At 37.3% G+C, this 18,966-nt stretch overlaps 1 protein-coding gene across 1 annotated transcript in view; it reads right to left on the minus strand.

Annotated features, from left to right (window-relative positions):
- The window catches only part of LOC134621997 (E3 ubiquitin-protein ligase TRIM21-like), a 470,763-nt gene that overhangs the window by 279,220 nt on the left and 172,577 nt on the right, over positions 1-18,966 (minus strand). The window lies entirely within an intron of this gene.

The raw sequence follows: 18,966 nt of genomic DNA on the forward strand, positions 1-18,966 counted from the left end.
CCTCAAATGTAATTGTTAAATGAAAAAAAATCAGCAAAAAAAAAAGTATAACAGTCACACAATCACAAATATGAACACATATGGAAACACACAAGCACAGAGAGACACACAGGATCAAATTCAGTCATCCAGTCTAAATATATTGAATTTAAATCATACAATCAGATGCTCCCATAAAAAGGCTCTCTCTCTCTCTCTCTCACACACACTCACACACACACACACACACACACACACACAGCAGCAGCAAGTGAACAGTGTGTTTCTAGGTCAGTCAAACAGCTGTGAGCTTCTCAATTTGAATCCACCAATCAGAGAGGCTGTGTGCTTTTTTCCGCCAAAACTGGTGCACCAAGTGCAGGCTTTTACACATGCAGCACAGAGAGAGAAAGGATTTTTGCAGTCTATTTCTCATAGTCAGGACTCCCCTCAAACAAACAGCCATAAATTCCTAACCGTAGGGGCTAAAACAGTCATTCTTAGACCGTTTTGCTCAGAAGACATGGGGGAATCTTGAAATGTTGACCATTTAAAATACAAATATGAAATATTAAAGATATATGACATAGATGATTGGTTGGCTTAGAAGCCATGAATGCCCCAATATGCAAATTTGAATGTGCCAGGGCTCAGATATGATTGGCTGGCTGGGAAGCCGTCCAGGTCCTGATAGGTAAGTTTGAATATTACAGTCCTTACAGAGGACTGACTCCCTGGGGACCTGGCAGAAATCTATAGAAATACAATGATTACCCAGAAATACTGCATTTAGTAGAAATACTATGTTTTAGCACAAATACTATAAAATGGCAGAAATACTATAATTAAGCACAAATACTATATTAAGTACAAATCCTATAAAATAGCAGAAATAGTATGATTTAGCAGAAATGCTGTATTTAGCACAATACTAAAAAGTTAAATACAAAAATTGGAAAAGCAAAATGGACAGCTGAAAAAAATCCTGAACATGCTAAGGGTCCCTCAAATGTAATTGTTAAATGAAAAATAATCAGCAAAAAAAAAAAAGTATAACAGTCACACAATCACAAATATGTACACATATGGAAACACACAAGCACAGAGAGACACACAGGATCAAATTCAGTCAACCAGTCTAAATATATTGAATTTAAATCATACAATAAGATGCTCCCATAAAAAGGCTCTCTCTCTCTCTCTCTCTGTGTCACACACACACACACACACACACACACACACACACACACACACACACACACACACAGAAACACACACACACACAGGTAGAGAACAGCATGTTTCTAGGTCAGTCAAACAGCTGTGAGCTTCTCAATTTGAATCCACCAATCAGAGAGGCTGTGTGCTTTTTCCCGCCAAAACTGGTGCACCAAGTGCAGGCTTTTACACATGCAGCACAGAGAGAGAAAGGATTTTTGCAGTCTATTTCTCATAGTCAGGACTCCCCTCAAACAAACAGCCATAAATTCCTTACCATAGGGGCTAAAACAGTCATTCTTAGACCGTTTTGCTCAGAAGACATGGGGGAATCTTGAAATGTTGACCATTTAAAATACAAATATGAAATATTAAAGATATATGACATAGATGATTGGTTGGCTTAGAAGCCATGAATGACCCAATATGCAAATTTGAATGTGCCAGGGCTCAGATATGATTGGTTGTCTTAGAAGCCATGAAGGCCCCAATATGCAAATTTGAATGTGCCAGGGCTCAGATATGATTGGCTGGCTGGGAAGCCGTCCAGGTCCTGATAGGTAAGTTTGAATATTACAGTCCTTACAGAGGACTGACTCCCTGGGGACCTGGCAGAAATATATAGAAATACAATGATTACCCAGAAATACTGCATTTAGTAGAAATACTATGTTTTAGCACAAATACTATAAAATGGCAGAAATACTATAATTAAGCAGAAATATTATATTAAGTACAAATCCTATAAAATAGCAGAAATAGTATGATTTAGCAGAAATGCTGTATTTAGCACAAATACTGTAAATCAGCAGAAATGCTATGACTTAGCACAATAGTAATACAAAAATTGGAAAAGCAAAATGGACAGCTGAAAAAATCCTGAACATGCTAAGGGTCGCTCAAATGTAATTGTTAAATGAAAAAAAATCAGCAAAAAAAAGTATAACAGTCACACAATCACAAATATGAACACATATGGAAACACACAAGCACAGAGAGACACACAGGATCAAATTCAGTCAACCAGTCTAAATATATTGAATTTGAATCATACAATAAGATGCTCCCATAAAAAGTCTCTCTCTCTCTCTCTCTCTCTCTCTGTGACACACACACACACACACACACACACACACACACACACACACACACACACACACACACAGGGAGAGAAAATCAAGTTTCTAGGTCAGTCAAGCAGCCTGGGAGCTGCTAAATTTGAATCCACCAATCAGAGAGGCTGTGCACTTTTTCCCGCCAAAACAGGTGCACCTCTTTTTATACACACGCAGCACAGAGACAGGATTTCTGCAGTCTATTTCTCATAGTCAGGACTCCCCTCAAACAAATGGCTATAATTTTCTAACCGTAGGGGCTAGAACAGTCATTCTTACACCGTTTTGTTCAGAAGAGATGGGGGAATCTTACAGTGTTGACAATTTATCATTAAAATATGAATTATTGAAGATATTTGACTTCTAATGCACCATAACTGAGTAGAGGCAAGCGAAAACTGCCTTGACTCGCCCTCAAACAACGCTTTCTAACTCTAAATCTATTTGGAGTATTGATATCATTCTTTCACCGTAAGAGACAGCAGGCTTTGTTGAACAGTCATGGAAATTTTCAGGTCTCTGTGGAAATCTATCAAAAAGATATGACGAGAGAAAAAAGTGCCTCATTTCCAGAGTTTGAAATCTGAAGAAATCTGAGCGAGGGACAAATTTCCTACCCTCAAACAAACCCAATTCATGGCCAAATGGTAATAGATGAGAAAATAATTCTTGAATTGTGAGCGTCAGGAGTGTCTGAAGATATATTGGCACAAGCCTCATGTCTTAACTTCGCTTCGTTCGGGAGATATGACGATTCGAAAATGCCTCTCATTACAGAAATCAAGCGGTGATTTTAAACGAACTCTCCATTGACTTTCTATGGGGATTTTTGAGACTTTGTGTTGGTCTGAGGAGATTTGCCAAAATTCTATAAATCCCACAACAATTATAGTGACATTTTCTGAAAGCCAGCAAAAATACCTACGTTTTGATGTATAATTTGTCTGGGTTGAGTGAAAATTGAGCGAGTAGCAAGAAGTTGTTCGGACATGAAGAGAAGACTGCAAAACTTACAGTGGCTCACTGAAAGCCAAGTGCATAGCAACCATAACAACGCATGTATTTTGTGAAAAATCACAAAAATGAAACTCAAAAGTTAAAGAGGGACAATATGAAAATGGTAACAGATATGAAAAAGCTGAATCATACATGAATAGCCCAACAATTTGTGAACATTTTAAAGTTTGAATGGTTGTTCTAGGTGAAAGTATGAGGAAGTAGTTAAGTTTCAAAAAGAGGTAAGTTTTAGCAGAATTGTGGAAGTTTCCCATTCATTTCAATGGGACAAATTAAAGGAAAAAAGCGTAATATTTTAAAAAGTATAATAGTTAAAAATAGCAAAAGTCATAGCACACATTAGCAGAAATAGCAGAATAGTTTAAAATTTGAACGGTGAAAATCGGCTGAAAATTGTGGAAGTAGTTAAGTGCCAAAAAAAGTACAAAAAGTGGCAACTAGAATAACTAGAAAAATTTGCATTTCCTGCGAAAATGCAGTGTGGATGCTGGAACGCTGAAGCTGTCTGCTGAAACTAGCTCAAAAAGCTGAAAAGTTGCAGAAATTGTAAAAACTTTGCAGAAGCAAAGGAACTTTGCTAAAATGTAGTAACTTAGCAGAACTGTAATATCTTAGAGTAAACATAATACTGGAAATCTCATAAAAAAGGAGAAAAAGTATGATTTAGCAGAAATGCTGTATTTAGCACAAATCTCATAAAAAAGCAGAAAAAAGTATGATTTAGCAGAAATGCTGTATTTAGCACAAATCTCATAAAATAGCAGAAAACGTGTGATTTAGCAGAAATGCTGTATTTAGCACAAATCTCATAAAATAGCAGAAAAAGTATGATTTAGCAGAAATGCTGTATTTAGCACAAATCTCATAAAATAGCAGAAAAAGTATGATTTAGCAGAAATGCTGTATTTAGCACAGATCTCATAAAAAAGCAGAAAAAGTATGATTTACCAGAAATGCTGTATTTAGCACAAATCTCATAAAATAGCAGAAAACGTATGATTTAGCAGAAATGCTGTATTTAGCACAAATCTCATAAAATAGCAGAAATAATATGATTTAGCAGAAATGCTGTATTTAGCACAAATCTCATAAAATAGCAGAAAAAGTATGATTTAGCAGAAATGCTGTATTTAGCACAGATCTCATAAAAAAGCAGAAAAAGTATGATTTAGCAGAAATGCTGTATTTAGCACAAATCTCATAAAATAGCAGAAATATTATTAGCACAATAGTAATAACTTAAATAGAAAGATTGGAAAAGCAAAATGGACAGCTGAACAAATGCTGAACATGCTAAGGGTCCCTCAAATGTAATTGTTAAATGAAAAATATCTATAAAAAAGTATAACAGTCACACAATCACAAATATGGACACATATAAAAACACAAAAGCACAGAGAGACACACACAGGATCAAATTCAGTCAACCAGTCTAAATATATTGAATTAAAATCATGCAATAAGATGCTCCCATAAAAAGGCTCTCTCTCTCTCTGTGTCACACACACACACACACACACACACACACACACACACACACTGGTGGAGGCAAGCTACAGTTGTAGCCACAGCTGCCCTGGGGCAGACTGACAGAAGCATGGCTTCCATATCGCGCCATCGGCCCCTCTGGCCAACACCAGTAGGCGGTAGGGTAAAGTGTCTTGCCCAAGGACACAATGACCAGGACAGAGAGGCCGGGGATCGAACCGGCGACCTTCCGGTTACAGGTGCCCTATGATTTAGCAGAAATGCTGTATTAAGCACAAATCTCATAAAAAAGCAGAAAAAGTATGATTTAGCAGAAATGGTGTATTTAGCACAAATCTCATAAAATAGAAGAAAAAGTATGATTTAGCAGAACTGCTGTATTTAGCACAAATCTCATAAAATAGAAGAAAAAGTGTGATTTAGCAGAAATGCTGTATTTAGCACAAATCTCATAAAAAAGCAGAAAAAGTATGATTTAGCAGACATGCTGTATTTAGCACAAATCTCATAAAATAGCAGAAAAAGTATGATTTAGCAGAAATGCTGTATTCAGCACAAATCTCATAAAAAAGCAGAAAAAGTATGATTTAGCAGAAATGCTGTATTTATCACAAATCTCATAAAATAGCAGAAAAAGTATGATTTAGCAGAAATGCTCTATTCAGCACAAATCTCATAAAATAGCAGAAAAAAGTATGATTTAGCAGGAATGCTGTATTTAGCACAAATGCTGAAAAGTAGCAGCAATGCTATGACTTAGCACAATAGTAATAACTTAAATAGAAAAATTGGAAAAGCAAAATGGTCAGCTGAACAAATGCTGAACATGCTAAGGGTCCCTCAAATGTAATTGTTAAATGAAAAAAAATCTGTAAAAAAAAGTATAACAGTCACACAATCACAAAGATGGACAAGTATAGAAACACACAAGCACAGAGAGACACACACAGGATCAAATTCAGTCAACCAGTCTAAATATATTGACTTTAAATCATACAATAAGATGCTCCCATAGAAACTCTCTCTCTCTCTCTCTCTCTCTCTCTCTCTCTGTGTCTCACACACACACACACACACACACACACACACACACACACACACACACAGGGAGAGAAAATCAAGTTTCTAGGTCAGTCAAGCAGCCTGGGAGCTGCTAAATTTGAACCCACCAATCAGAGAGGCTCTGTGCTTTTTCCCGCCAAAACAGGTGCGCCTGTCTTTACACACACGCAGCAGAGAGACAGGATTTCTGCAGTCTATTTCTCATAGTCAGGACTCCCCTCAAACAAATGGCCATAATTTCCTAACCGTAGGGGCTAGAACAGTCATTCTTACACCGTTTTGTTCAGAAGAGATGGGGGAATCTTCAAGTGTTGACAATTTATCATTAAAATATGAATTATTGAAGATATTTGACTTCTAATGCACCATAACTGAGTAGAGGCGAAGAGAAAACTGCTCTGACTTGCTCTCGAACAAAGCTTTGTAACTCTAAATCTATTTGGAGTATGGATATCATTCTTTCACCGTAAGAGACAGCAGGCTTGGGTGAACAGTCATGGAAATTTTCAGGTCTCTGTGGAAATCCAACAAAAAGTTATGACGAGAGAAAAAAGTGGTTCATTTCCAGAGTTTGAAATCTGAAGAAATCTGAGCGAAGGATGAATTTCCTACCCTCAAACAAGTCTAACTCATTTCAGAATGGTAATAGATAAGGAACAAATTCTTGAATTGTGAGCGTCAGGAGTGTCTGAAGATATACGGGGACAAGCCTCATGTCTTAACTTCGCTTCGTTCTGGAGATATGACGATTCGAATCTGCCTCTCGTGACAGATATCAAGCGGTGATTTTGAACAAACTCTCCATTGACTTTGTATGGAGACTTTTCCGACCTTGTGTTGGTCTGAGGAGATTTGCCAAAATTCTATAAATCCCACAACAATGACAGTGACATTTTCTAAAAGCCAGCAAAAATACCTACGTTTTGATGTATAACTTGTGGAAGTTGAGTGAAAATTGAGCAAGTAGCAAGAAGTTGTTCGGACATGAAGAGAAGACTGTGAAACTTACAGTGGCTCACTGAAAGCCAAGTGCATAGCAACCATAACAACGCATGTATTTTCTGAAAAATCACAAAGATGAAACTGAAAACTTAAAGAAGGATAAGATGAAAACGGTAACAGATATGAAAAAGCTGAATCATACATGAATATCCCAATAATTTGTGAACATTTTAAAGTTTGAATGGTTGTTCTAGGTGAAAGTATGAGGAAGTATTTAAGTTTCAAAAACAAGCAAGTTTTAGCAGAATTGTGGAAGATTTCCATTCATTTCAATGGGACAAAAAAAAGCATAAAAAGCTTAATATTTTAAAAAGTATAATAGCAAAAAATACCAAAAGTCATAGCGATCATTAGCAAAAATAGCAGAATAGTTTAAAATTTGAACGGTGAAAATCGGCTGAAAATTGTGGAAGTAGAAAAGTGCCAAAAAAAGTACAAAAAGTTGCAACTAGAATAATAATAAAGTATAATAATAATAATAATAAAGAATAAAGAGAAACAGGAACTCAATAGTGTGGATGCATAAAGCATCCACACAACTAGAAAAATTTGCATTTCCTGCGAAAATGCAGTGTGGATGCTGGAACGCTGAAGCTGTCTGCTGAAACAAGCTCAAAAAGCTGAAAAGTTACAGAAATTGTAAAAACTTTGCAGAAGCAAAGGAACTTTCCTAAAATGTAGTAACTTAGCAGAACTGTAATATCTTAGAGGAAACATAATTGATTATGATTTAGCAGAAATGCTGTATTTAGCACAAATGTCATAAAATAGCAGAAAAAGTATGATTTAGCGGAAATGCTGTATTTAGCACAAATCTCATAAAAAAGCACAAATACTATGATTTAGCAGAAATGGTGTATTCAGCACAAATCTCATAAAAAAGCAGAAATATTATTAGCACAATAGTAATAACTTAAATAGAAAGATTGGAAAAGCAAAATGGACAGCTGAACAAATGCTGAACATGCTAAGGGTCCCTCAAATGTAATTGTTAAATGAAAAAAAACTCTATAAAAAAGTATAACAGTCACACAATCACAAATATGGACACATTTGGAAACACACAAGCACAGAGAGACACACACAGGATCAAATTCAGTCAACCAGTCTAAATATATTGAATTAAAATCATGCAATAAGATGCTCCCATAAAAAGGCTCTCTCTCTCTCTGTGTCACACACACACACACACACACACACACACACATACACACACACACACACACACACACACACACACACAGACACACTGGTGGAGGCAAGCTACAGTTGTAGCCACAGCTGCCCAGGGGCAGACTGACAGAAGCGTGGCTTCCATATCGCGCCATCGGCCCCTCTGGCCAACACCAGTAAGCGGTAGGGTAAAGTGTCTTGCCCAAGGACACAACGACCAGGACAGAGAGGTCGGGGATCAAACCGGCGACCTTCCGGTTACAGGTGGCCTATGATGTAGCAGAAATGCTGTATTTAGCACAAATCTCATAAAAAAAGCAGAAAAAGTATGATTTAGCAGAAATGGTGTATTTTGCACAAATCTCACAAAATAGCAGAAAAAGTATGATTTAGCACAACTGCTGTATTTAGCACAAATCTCATAAAATAGCAGAAAAAGTATGATTTAGCAGAAATGCTGTATTTAGCACAAATCTCATAAAAAAGCACAAATACTATGATTTAGCAGAAATGGTGTATTCAGCACAAATCTCATAAAAAAGCAGAAATATTATTAGCACAATAGTAATAACTTAAATAGAAACATTGGAAAAGCAAAATGGACAGCTGAACAAATGCTGAACATGCTAAGGGTCCCTCAAATGTAATTGTTAAATGAAGAAAAATCTGTAAAAAAAAGTAACAGTCACACAATCACAAAGATGGAAATTTCCAAATTTGAATCCACCAATCAGAGAGGCTCTGTGCTTTTTCCCGCCAAAACAGGTGCACCTCTTTTTACACACACGCAGCACAGAGACAGGATTTGTGCTGTCTATTTGTCATAGTCAGGACTCCCCTCAAACAAATGGCCACAATTTTCTAACCATAGGGGCTAGAACAGTCATTCTTACACCGTTTTGTTCAGAAGAGATGGGGGAATCTTCAAGTGTTGACAATTCATCATTAAAATATGAATTATTGAAGATATTTGACTTCTAATGCACCATAACTGAGTAGAGGCGAAGAGAAAACTGCCCTGACTTGCCCTCGAACAAAGCTTTGTAACTCTAAATCTATTTGGAGTATGGATATCATTCTTTCACCGTAAGAGACAGCAGGCTTTGGTGAACAGTCATGGAAATTTTCAGGTCTCTGTGGAAATCCAACAAAAAGTTATGACGAGAGAAAAAAGTGGTTCATTTCCAGAGTTTGAAATCTGAAGAAATCTGAGCGAAGGACGAATTTCCTACCCTCAAACAAGTCTAACTCATTTCAGAATGGTAATAGGTAAGGAACAAATTCTTGAATTGTGAGCGTCAGGAGTGTCTGAAGATATACGGGGACAAGCCTCATGTCTTAACTTCGCTTCGTTCTGGAGATATGACGATTCGAATCTGCCTCTCATGACAGAAATCAAGTGGTGATTTTGAACAAGCTCTCCATTGACTTTGTATGGAGACTTTTCCGACCTTGTGTTGGTCTGAGGAGATTTGCCAAAATTCTATAAATCCCACAACAATGACAGTGACATGTTCTGAAAGCCAGCAAAAATACCTACGTTTTGATGTATAATTTGTGGGAGTTGAGTGAAAATTATTCAAGTAGCAAGAAGTTGTTCGGACATGAAGAGAAAATTGCCAAAGGTACAGGGGCTCACTTAGAACCAACTGCATAGCAACCATAACAACGCATGTATTTTGTGAAAAATCACAAAGATGAAACTCAAAACTTAAAGAGGGATAAGATGAAAATGGTGACAGATATGAAAAAGCTGAATCATTCATGAATAGCCCAATAATTTGTGAACATTTTAAAGTTTGAATGGTTGTTCTACGTGAAAGTAGGAAAAAGTAGTTAAGTTTCAAAAACAAGCAAGTTTTAGCAGAATTGCGCAAGTTTCCCATTCATTTCAATGGGACAAATTAATCTTAATATTTTAAAAAGTATAATAGTGAAAAATACCAAAAGACATAGCACACATTAGCAGAAATAGCAGAATAGTTTAAAATTTGAATGGTGAAAATCGGCTGAAAATTGTGGAAGTAGTTAAGTGCCAAAAAGTGTACGGAAGTCCCAAGAGGAACTCAATAGTGTGGATGCAAAAAGCATCCACACAATAATAAAGTAGAATAAAGAATAAAGAGAAACAGGAAAACAATAGTGTGGATGCATAAAGCATCCACACAATAATAAAGAATAAAGAGAAACAGGAACTCAATAGTGTGGATGCATAAAGCATCCACACAACTAGAAAAAAATTGCATTTCCTGCGAAAATGCTGTGTGGATGCTGGAACGCTTAAGCTGTCTGCTGAAAATAGTTGAAGATAGCTGAAGAAGCTGAAGAAATTAAAGTCAGTGTTTAAAAATTTGTTGAAATTTTAATAACTTTGCAGAACAATATCAAGTTAACAAAAATGCAATAACTTACAATTTAGCAGAACTGCTATAATTTTGCCGAAATGTAATAATTAGGCAAAACTGGCAACAGTTAATACGCTGAATTAACCTCAAAGTTACTCATTCAACTGTGAAAAATTACCAGAAACATTAGAAAAGGCAAAAAGAAGAAAAAGAAAAGACAGCAGATAAACTGATTTGGACTAAAACCCAGGTAAAATTGCAGAGTTTACACATCTGGTGAAATGTATAAATTGCACCCAAACAAACAAACAAACAAACGATCAATCAATCAATCAATCAATCAATTAAAACAAACAAACAAACCAACAAACAAAAACAACCCCCCCCCCCCAAAAAAAAAATCAGTTAGGCAATAAATGCACAAGATGCTGCAGTCAGAGATAAATACACCCAAAAATATTGTTAGTGAAATGCCAAAGAGTGGCAGAAAGTTTAGAAAGTATAAAATCCGTAGTAAAAAAGTAGAACATTTAAATATTTTTTTAGAAACATATGATACAAAATATTTACCCAGTTGTTTCCAATGATTACAATAATGGCATACAGAAATAAAAAAATCATTTTGGACAAACAGAAAAATATTAATATAAAATGCAAATCAAATAAATCTAAATATACAAACAATTGAAGCATCTGTTGGAATTGTGAACATATCCTTGTTTGACATGTTTATGTTTATGACCCTAAGATGCGCATACACATGATAGGCTATTAACTGCAAAAATATATACATATATAAACAGCAAATGAGAGCCAAAAATATATCCTCTGATTTGCTGAAGTTTGGTGCACATACCATTTGGCAAGGATAAACAACATGTTCCAATGCCACATTAAAATTTTAAAAGCTTCTTTTTTTCAATTAGTTTAAAGTTTCCTGATTTGACGATAAATATGGTACCAAACTACAAAATAATGTCTTAATGAAGTCCACATTATGATATATTTCAGGTGTCGAGAGTCACACAGCTTAACAATCGATGCACATATTTAAAGAAACAGGGATCAAATAAAGAACATTGTTGTGGAATAAATAACAGTGAAAAGTAATCACTGCCCTGTGTTAGAGAGTGACTTATGATGAGGTATTAATTGGGTTAACTTTACCTCTAACAGCTTTTCATATAGTGCTGTGACCAGGGTGAAATCCATCATAAAGTAACTGTAAACAGTAGAACCATTAGCATGAATGTTATGGTTCTACTCTGATCAAAACTCAAGTCAGCTGTGTGACCTGATATAAAATGATAAAGAGTAACACATATAAATGGATGTGACCTTCATAAACTTTTCAAAATAACTTAATGTGTCTGACGCATTATCTATATATATTAGAGCAGATGTGGAAAGCCACTGTTAGACCTAGTCTATACTAATGTAGTTACTGACACCCCATACTAAGGCAGGATTCATACAAACGCACATTATTTATTCTCTTAAACACTTTTTCACATTTTGAGATTGTGTAATTTCCATAAAGAATACGTGTAATGGTTCAATAGATATAGTTATTTAAATGTCCATAATAATCACATGATCATTTTTGTACATCCTACAATTCAAGATCTAGAGCTGTGTGTTTGTATGAATTCAGCTTGCTATACTTGTAGACTTAGATATATTAATCCACTATTTACCAAAACAAGTTTCATTGTTTGGGTAAATAGATTGGGTTTGTTCTACAAAGTAATTATTCAACAATAAAAATTTTTTAAAAAACCCACAAAATATAATATATCTGCACATTAATCCAGAGTTCAGGTTAATATGTCTGATATTGTTTGTTAAATCCGGTGACACAAACACAGTCAACAATTCATTGCTAGAGTGACATTTGGTCCTTTTTACCTTCGACCAATGATACTCTGGTTACTTGGACCAGTTTAGTATTAGCTGTCACAGAGGAATGTTAACCATGAATCCAAAAGACAAAACTGAAATAATATGTTAATTACAAACATGTTTTTGCTTTGTAGAAGTATTGAAATTACATGGAAACTGTCGCCTTAAAGCCTCATTGTAAATAGCATCACAAACAGGTGTTTTCCACACAGTTAACAAAGCTCCACCACATCCGATCACTGCATATAAATCTAAAAGAAAACAAAAACAAATAAAAATAAAATAAAATTAACACAAGGGAAGACTTTTGCCTGATCAGTAGAAGTGAGTTGACAGAAGTCGGTGTCTGTAAGAGCGGTCAAACACTGATACTCTGTTCACTTGCGTAGAGTCTAAGAAGCTGGAATGCAGGCACACAGGACAAGCTTGTTCTAAAAAATACAGAAAAGGGAACATTTTATTTGTGTTAAGGCCTAAAAACTACAAATAAGTTATAAAATGAACAATATTGAAATACCTTATAGGTGCTGCAGGCCACCAGACTCCAGAGCAATCTCACACTCACATGATGGTGAGGAAAGACATGAGCTCTGCAATGAGGTTTGAATGTCTCAGTTGGGACACTGAAGAACTCAGGAGACAGCAATACCTGCACAGAGAGACAGAGTAGAAAAAGCATAGATTTGTAATCCATAATGTGAATTAAAACTCAAAAAGTGTCAACAAGTATAATCATTTAAGTGTGGAATTATTTATGCAGAAAACAGGATTTAAATTAATTAATTGAATTAAAAGCACTGACATTTTATCTTTATCAAAGATAAAGAATCATACCTCTCTCTGCTCTGAGGATCACTGAGCATCTCTGACAGGAAATACAGTTTCCTCAGTATGAGTCATCATTGATGGTCTCAGAGGTGTGTAGTGTGGCAGCATGATGATGGTCTCCAGATCAGGCAGGAGGTCAGGTGATGGGTGTGTCATCTTCTCCATTGAAGACACACTGGTATGGCAGTTCATAAAACAGCAGTCTCTGTGTGGCATGTAGTTATCTGTGCAGTCCAGCACTGATGGATCAGGTTTGGCTCAGCAGTTCACGAAGATGGTGTTAAGATGTTGTTGTTTCAGCTGAGGATGGTGAAGTTCGAAGGTTTTCCCACAAAGGAAACAGGACTGTGTGTGCCCTGTCTGAAAAAATACATCTACAAAACATAAAGTGCTTTTAACACCACCCACCCATCTCAGCCCCCAAGTGTGTATGTAATGCTGGTATGGGGTGTCAGTTACTAAATCTAATTAATGCGTCAGAAAGCGGGGGCTACACCTAAAGCCCCCGCTTTCTGATGTCTTTGTTTATTAGCAGCTTTTTCCAGCTGCTCAGAGAATTCTGACTTGGCCTTTATCCACCCAAACCCAAACCCACCCGGATAAAGGCCAAGTCAAAAAAAGGATGTAGAAAATTTCCATGTACTTCTAAATCAATTTTTATACATATTCTGTAAGCTGTAAAAATGTTTTTCTCTACATGATGTATCATTATAGACATCTCTGGTAGCCTAAAGATAATTTAAAACTTTTAACATTTTTTTTACCTGTAAAACATGATAAGCAAAACCTCATTCATCCCAAAAATATTTGATTCTACAAAATTTACTATAATCAAGAAAATATAATTGTCTGTTATTATTCATGTGACCCATAATAAATACCTGCATTTATCTGGGATTTATTTATTTACTATTTCATATTTGAAAGCCCTTGAAGGGGAATGTCTCGTTTGTTGAGATACATACGTCAGAATAAAAAAATTATCAAAAAAGGAGATGACAATTAACATCAATGAAAAAATGCATTTTAAAATAGTAGATTTAGTCATTTAAAACATGAGAATAAAAAATAAATGATGTCCATTTAATACTTGTTTCAGCATATTTTAGATCTGAGGTGCATGATAACAGAAGGAAGATCTCCCTGCTCTGCATGAAGTACAGCCATGATTTGATAAAATGATTAATAACATTGCAATGAGAAAGGTTTGATAAATTAAAGAATGGTTTTCTTATAGACAGAGCAGGGAAGCAAATTTTTGGGAAGCCTTCCATTATCAACAAAAAATCTTTTTCATACTCTACAATCAGTAAACTCTGTAACAAACATGATCTGTAATTGTTTCAAAACTCACCACACGACTTCATGATCGGCTGGAGGACAGGACACAAAACACAGGGTTGTGGTAACTGTAATATGTTCTCAGGACACCTGAATGGAGACTCTGCTGTGGCTGAGAAATAAAAATGAGGTCAAGCAGGGTGTTCTTGTCTGTAGTGGCAGAAGTGATCAGCTGTGAATACCCTCTCGACTGAAACTGCTCCAGAATCTGTTTTCTTCCACTCTGTAACTGGTTCTCATTAAAATCACCACACACAATTATTGGGTGACAGTCCATTATTTCAAGTGAATCTAAAAGACTTACCAGGTTTTGCATGAATGGTGTCAAACTGTAGTCTGGAGGTCTGTACACAACAGCAATGAGCGCAGGGAATGGAGCCTGAACCTTCAACACTAAAAACTCAAGATCAGTGACATTATGCAGATACTGTTTTACCTGAACCTGAAAATGATCCTTCAAATACACAACAACTCCACCACCACTTCTGCTGGCCATGTGAGGAAAGTTTGTGTAGGACACATGTCTGTTGCGTTTGAACATGGTGTAGCCGTCCAAATGAAGACTGTCTGCAACAAAGGAGTCTTGGAGGTGAGACTCAGTGAGACACAAAACATCTGCTAAACACATTTCATGATGACTCTTGATGTCACTGATGTGAGATGGCAAACCCTCCGTATTGTGATGGATCAGTGTAAGAGTGTCAGGTCTGCTGGCTGTTTCTCTGACCTGAAGAAGAGGCATCATTTCCTCAACGCTGGCTTGTCTCATGGTTTGGAGCGCTGCAGTTACCTCAGGATTGGCGTAGATCTTTTTCTCATCCAAGTCCTGTAAATAAAGTCCACTGAGAGACGTCACCCTGCTGAGAGCAACATAAGCCATACCTGGTTCAAAAATGTTCTTCATTGAAACTACAGCTGTCTGTGTTGTAAGACCCTGGGTTTTGTGAATTGTGCAGGCAAATGCTAGCTTTACAGGAAACTGTCTGCGTACCGCCCCTTTAAACTTCAGATTCTCCTCTGATCTCTCAATGTAAACCAGATCATCAGATGCTGCATTAGCACTGCGGTTGCTTCTTACAGACTGCCGGTTGTCCATTCTGAGCCCCAGTTTAATTATGTGTCCATCATTTTCAGATCTCACCACCTTTATCAGTATACCAAAAGCACCGTTGACCAAACCGTTTAGTGTGTCTAAGTTTCTGGTCAGCATCACTCGAGCTCCTTCAGCAACGTTCAGAGTGTCGGGTAAATCATTTTGCCCACCTGTAAATGGTCTGTCTCTTCGTGCCATTCTGCCTGTACGTTTATCCTTCTGGAAATCGTCTGCAGTGATGATTATAACGTTTGAATGAAGCTTCTTCAGGGTACGTGTGTTGTGGGATTCAACATTCTTGTTGGTAGCATAAATGTGTAAGACCTCGATTGGACATTCTTCTGGTGCAGTCACAGCCTGTGACAACAAATTTGTGTCGCACTGAGAAAGCTCATCTGTCTTTTCTTTGACTCTAATCCTGTTCAGCATCTCTGCAAAGGCCACATCATCTTTCTGACGCATGATCTCGGTTAGAGTGATCATCTGAAAATGTTCCTGCCATAAGTCAATCTGTTCTGGATCATAAACACAGAGAGGTTTAGACTGTCGCACTGGTGGCAGCTGGTAAAAATCTCCAACAGCTAAAACTGACATTCCACCAAAAGGTCTCTGAGTGCCTTTGATTTGTTTCAGTCTTGCATCCACATAAGCAAAAAGGGGTTTTGAAACCATTGAAATCTCATCAATAACAATAATTTCAGCATTCATAAGTTCAGATCTGACTTCATCCAGTTGGTTACCAAGTCCTTGAATGGGTGGTTTCAGACTCCTGGGTAGTTTCAGTAGGGAATGTAATGTAGAGCCATTGATAGAAAAAGCTGCTGTCCCAGTAAATGACGTCAGTAAAACAGTTGGATTTGATATGTCAGCTTCTTCTGCATTAGCAGGCAGTCTGTTCAGGATCTTTGATGCTTCAGAGTGAATACATTTAATCAGATGTGACTTTCCAGTTCCTGCACCACCGTTGACATACAAGAAAAATGGATCTGGGTTCAAACCACGAACGCGCTGAATACACCAGTCTCTTATGGCATAGAACACACAGGCCTGCTTCTGGTTCAGATTCTGATACATTACACGTACCACAGCTGGATCGACTGCAGGTTGTTCTCTGATGGCTCTGATCTCTGTTACAGCATCAGACTGACGACTGTAGTCGGGAACATTCTCCTGTTCGTTCTCATCATCAGAATGTCTCTCAGGAAGATTCTCATCACATTGCAACCTCACAACTTCAGATTCAGGAGCAAGATTACACCATTCATCAATCACAACATCTCTATTTTGTTCAAACTCTTCCAGTGCACTCTCAATATCCTCAGAGTTCTTCTCATACTTGTCTTTATTTCTCTTCACAACCCTTTTCACAGACTCACTGTGGTCTGAACATGGAAGTCGTACAAAACCTGAGTTGTAGAAGGACTGATAGGTTTGGAACCCTTGTGGTTTCAGTTCCTGCTCTGATCTGTGTGGAAGGTAAAGTCTCAACAGTCGACCATAATATTGCTCAGGATCTTTTTCCTGTGAACAGTGGTAATACCTGATTATAGCTGGTTTATCATTCTTTCGCCTTTGTACAAATCCAAGCTGGTTTAGAAGAGGAAGCACATCTTTTCCTTCATTTGGACCGCTCACCAACCGGCACAGGGCAGCAAAATCAGCCAGTGACATTTCCTCATATTCTGGTGTCTCAGGTCTGCATTTGTATTTATCACTCAAACTTGTCATCCAAATATTACAACTGTCGTGTGTAGTGGATTCCAGATAGCTCATTGGGCGACTCATTTTTACTGGGTTATCATCTGTTGGTACAAATACAACACTGCGGGAACATTTTTTCATTTTTAGGCCACAGACTCGAGTCACACCCTCCTGTGCACTGATTTCTCTCGTTTTTGAATACGCCTGCATCACAGCTCTCATTTCATCACATTCATTGACCGTGTTCTTTGCAGAGTTATCAATAACTGTCTTCAGGTATTCAGAGAGGCCAGATTCTTTCTTCGTTATATATTTACAGAGATATTCTATACATGAATAGGCATTCAAGATTAATGAGACATCCAAATTCGCATTCCAGGCTTCAAGCAGGTGTGGGTTGTAATTGTTGATCCAACAGTCCTTTGGGTCACGTTTCAGAATCAGCGCTGTTTTCTTGTTTATGTCTTGGAGGCATTGCTCATACTCATTCATTGTCAAGTTGCATCGTGACAGAATCTGCTCTATGGTGAGAGAAGCAGCTTCAGGTTCCTTCAGCAGGTTCAACAAAGGTCTGAGTTTGGCTTTTGCAGCTTCAGTGTCTGAATCCTCATCCTGTCTCACAATCATTGTTCTTGTGGCTGGTGGTTTTGGAAACCCAAATCTACAACCAGAGTTCACACTCTTAAAGCATGTCTTTGTGTGTTTTTTGCTGTGCTTTTGTAGTTCAGTGACTTTTTTGTGCAGTTCAGGCTGTTTTTCTGGATCAGGGAGTTGAGCTGAGATATATCTGTCCACAAAGTCACAGACCGTTTGGTCATCATCCACATCTACTTCCACCTTTTCTCTAATCCACAGCAACATGTGTATATGTGGACTGCCTCTGTGCTGGAACTCAACTCTGTAAAAGTAATCAATGATTTCACCAAGGGGCTGTGCAGGAGAAAAAAGCAAATCTCTGAACAAAGCCTCAACACGCTTATCAAACATTCGCATGGTGGTTACTGGATTTGATCTTAGAATTTCACACTTTTCTGACCAGTCCAGGGCTTCAAAATCAACCTCTTCACCATGCTGTCTCTTTATTGCTTGAATCACTTCAGGCCATCTCATCTCAGCAGCAGAGAAAGTGACAAAGAACTGAGGTGTTCCTATTTGACGAACCATACTGAATAAATCTTTGGTAGTTTTCTGCCAGTAAGCTGGAGTTCCTCTGAGTGGCTGCATAAATCTGATTGCATCTTTATTTCTTACCAGCTTCTCTACTTCTGTCTTACTTTGTAACATTCCTGATGTGATTTTGCGTCCATCTTTGGTCATAGTTTTACCTTTCCTTAGCTGTATTGTCATGCTGGAATTAGCCAAGTGTATTTCAGTAACAAACTGTGAGAAAAACAGGTAATTTGTATCTTTAGCAAATCTTGCATCAATGTTGAAAAGCCTTGACTTGAAGTAAGCACTCGGTGTGAGTTTAAGACGTCTCTTTTCATCCAGTGTATTCTGACCAGTAGGAAACTGCACAGGAAATGCCATGGCTTCCAAATGAGGAGTTCTGAAGAAGCTAACAGGATTGTTTCTTTCTGCAGGAGCCACACAATATGTGTTATCAGTGAAAGAGAGAATCTCTTCTGAAATGTCTAAAGGCTGCAGACAACTTTCTAGAGCAAAACCTCCATCGTTCAAATCACTTTCTGGTTCCTCTGGA

Source organism: Pelmatolapia mariae, linkage group LG3_W (genome assembly GCF_036321145.2).
Source record: "Pelmatolapia mariae isolate MD_Pm_ZW linkage group LG3_W, Pm_UMD_F_2, whole genome shotgun sequence".
NCBI lineage: Eukaryota > Metazoa > Chordata > Actinopteri > Cichliformes > Cichlidae > Pelmatolapia > Pelmatolapia mariae.